This window comes from Giraffa tippelskirchi, chromosome 7 (assembly GCF_054371585.1).
Source record: "Giraffa tippelskirchi isolate mGirTip1 chromosome 7, T2T-mGirTip1v1.2.pri, whole genome shotgun sequence".
Taxonomy (NCBI): domain Eukaryota; kingdom Metazoa; phylum Chordata; class Mammalia; order Artiodactyla; family Giraffidae; genus Giraffa; species Giraffa tippelskirchi.
In genome coordinates, this window is record NC_137281.1 from 157,719,623 (window position 1) to 157,723,046 (window position 3,424).

Genomic DNA, 3,424 nt, shown 5'->3' on the forward strand with positions numbered 1-3,424 from the left:
GGAGAAGGAATTCCAAAGCTCTAAAGATTCTCAAATGATTTTGAAGTCCACCGATTTTGGAGGCTGCTTTGTAGAAGATCTAGGTGTATATACAGTTAAAATAAAAATCCAAAATAAACTGGCAACAGAGCTAAGATGCCTCCTTTCTAACCAAGGACTCTTTTTGCTCTAATGAGAATTATTGCAAATAAATTTTAAAGAGGGTACACATTAAATGACTATTTGGCAGATGGCAACTGAAGAAGGCATGACTATAGGTTTCAGCAAAGGAGGGCAATAGAAATCAAATTTAAAACCCCAAGAGGAGGAAATCACCAGGGTCAGTGAAAGTTTGTAGCCAGGGGAGATTATGTCACATATTTACATTATTATTTAATTATATGTTAAACAGGATTTGTAAAATGAACTACAAATCCAAATACCCCCACAGAGGCAGAGTGCTAAAAACTTTCATCTCGGGTTGACGCGGATTAGAGATTTGAAAGCCCACTTCTCCTTTTACCATGTCAAATTATAAAAGGAAAAATAAAATGCTGATTTGAGTCTCTAATGAAAGGTAACTGCACCATTATTGGAAACATACTTTCATTGCAAACGTGGATCTTATTACAGCACAGAGCAAGGCCTGCGTCTTTCTACCTTTAGGTTTTGATGGTGAGATTGCTGTTTACATTCATCTGGTTTTCATTTGAAAAATCCCATCTGTGCTGAGCCTGAAAGAATTGTAAAAATACTAAAGTTACAAGCATTTAAGTAAGGTGAACAGAATTTCCTGGGTTTACTTTGCTGAAATGATGTTTAAAGAAGATTTGGGTGATGTGGGCTGTGAGACCACTATAATATACCTGCTACAACTAATTATGTGTCTGAGATGAGATGCAAAACAGAACTGCAACCCCAGAGGGGAGGAGAAAAAATATCCTGGCAGCATGATGCACTTATACTAAGTATGGACATTTTCAAAAGTGAATGCATTATACTTAAACTAATTATGCAAAACTTTTATAATAGCATATTTATCTGCCATTTTCTATTATAATCCAAACACTTATGGCAACACACATAAAAGATGGAAATAATGGAGTGGAGAAGAGAATGTTTCCATATTTCAAAAGAACTAAAAATCAAATGAAATCAAATAAACCAGAAAGTTCTTCTTTTATATATTGCTCATAAAGGATCAGACTTGTTATGAGAAAGTTCAGTTACCCTGGCATCAGCAAATGAAGTGTGTCTCAGAGAAAAGAGAAGATTTGAGAGAACTGGAAATGTCAATGTTCAGTTCAGTTCAGTTCAGTCACTCAGTCGTGTCCAACTCTTTTCAACCTCATGGACTGCAGCACGTCAGGCTTCCCAGTCCATCACCAACTCCTGGAGCCTACTCAAACTCGTGTCCACGGAGTCAGTGATGCCATCCAACCATCTCATCCTCTGTCATCCCCTTCTCCTCCCGCCTTCAATTTTTCCCAGCATCAGGGTTTTTTCAAATGAGTCAGTTCTTCACATCAGGTGGCCAAAGTATTGGAGCTTCAGTTTCAGCATCAGTCCTTCCAATGAATATTCAGGATTGATCAATGTTAGATGTGAATATTTTAAAAGACATCTTGGGTCTAGATATTATAGAAGTGAAAGAGAGTATTTGGGTTAAGCATGACATCTGGGCAAGTAGAACACAATGCTCTTCCCCACTTCCACCTTAGCTATGTCACTCATAGTAATGTAAGTAACCCAAATCAGATATTGGAAAAGATGACTTGGGTATTTCTAAAGTGTCCCTTCCAGAGTTCGAAGGAAGCTCTAAGCCACCATCTGGTCCTTCCCCACTTTGGATGATCATTCATTGAGTGTTTCAATGAAGTTCAGACTAGAGATTGGCCCAAGAAGCAGTGTCTATGTTTAGGTGAGTTTAATACAACTATTCTAAATGCTTTGCAAGCTCTGCATCTATGAACAGTTGCCTCCACATGCTTCTGTAAAAAGCCTAAGTCCAGTTAACACTCTTAAAAGGGAAGAAGTCACTCAGTCTCTCTTGCCTGTTTGTGCAGTAGAGAATTTACAAAAGTTTCTCACTTCATTTCTCAGTTCTGGCTTCATCACTTCTTCTGTGAAGGACTATTCTGGAAAGGAAACACACACAAGCATTAAAACTGCACTGAAAAATACAGAGCCAAATCAAGGGCTTTTGTTACCTGAGAGTCACTCCGTCAGAAGTAAGATTTTCATGGACATGTCCTTTCAATGGCTTTTGCTTCCTATGAGTCACGATTCACCTGTGCCACAGCCTCCAGATAAAATTCCCTGACTTCTTGATTATGAAAGATGTGCATATTTCTCCATTATGCTTTCATAATGATATATGCATTTAAAATCAATCTTGTGACACTCATTTATGATTACTTAATGATTTGTTTCTCCCCCAGCACTGTCGGTTAGGGCGGGCACAATCTCTTGATTCATCACAGACAGGCATCAATAAATATTTGGTGAATAAATCAGGATCTGAATGTATATTTAAATTACATTGATTAGGCAGACTTAAAGATCATCATAAATATTTGCAAGAGATTTGAGATCCTCAAACATCTAGTGAAATGTTCAGAATTTTCCCTATCTCTTCTATATATTATTTTAGATTGAGCCTCAAAATTTTTCTCAGGTAGACTATTTTTAGAACAGTTCTAGGTTCACAAAGAAAGTGTGGAAGGTGCAGAGATTTTCCATATGCTTCCTACTCCCACACAATCACAGCCTCTCCCGTTATCAGCATCTCCTACCAGAGCGGTACACTGTCATACTAGATGAATCCTCCAGTGACGTGTCATAATCACCTGAACTCCGTAGTTAACATTAGGTTCCATTTTTGGTGCTGCATATGTTATGGATTTTGAAAACTATTTAATGACATGTGTCCATCATTGCAGCATCATACAAAGCAGTTTCATTGGCCCCAAAACGCCTCATGTTCCACCTGTTCATCCTGCTCTCCTTTCCAACCCCTCGCAACCACTGAGCTCTGCACTGTCTCCATAGTTTTGCCTTTTCCAATACAGCTTATACTTGAATTTATACAGTACACAGCCTTTTCAGATTGGCTTCTTTCACTTTGTAGTATGCATTTAAATATCCTCCGTGTCTTTTCAGGGCTTGATAACTCATTTATTCTTCGTGCTAATCAATATACCATTGTTTGGATGCACCATTATTAATTTATTCCTTCACCTGCTAAAGGGCATCTTAGCTGTTTTCAAGTTTGGACAGCTATGAATAAAGAAGGCATAAACATTCATTTATATCAGATTTGTGTGTGGACATAAGTTTTCATCTCGTTTAGGTAAATGCTAAGGAGGATTATTGCTGGATCAAATGGTAAGAGTATGTATAGTTTCGTAAGGAATCACTAAAATGTCTTCCAAAGTGGCTATAC

The 3,424-nt window shown here is 37.8% G+C and overlaps 1 long non-coding RNA gene across 1 annotated transcript; it reads right to left on the reverse strand.

Moving 5' to 3' along the window:
• Positions 1-1,889: 1,889 nt before the first annotated feature.
• On the reverse strand, positions 1,890-2,806 carry LOC145512276 (uncharacterized). The gene is made up of 2 exons (XR_014058447.1): positions 2,190-2,806; positions 1,890-2,117 (listed from the first exon to the last, which is right to left on the reverse strand). It is a non-coding gene; the product is annotated as an uncharacterized LOC145512276 (long non-coding RNA).
• Positions 2,807-3,424: the final 618 nt, after the last annotated feature.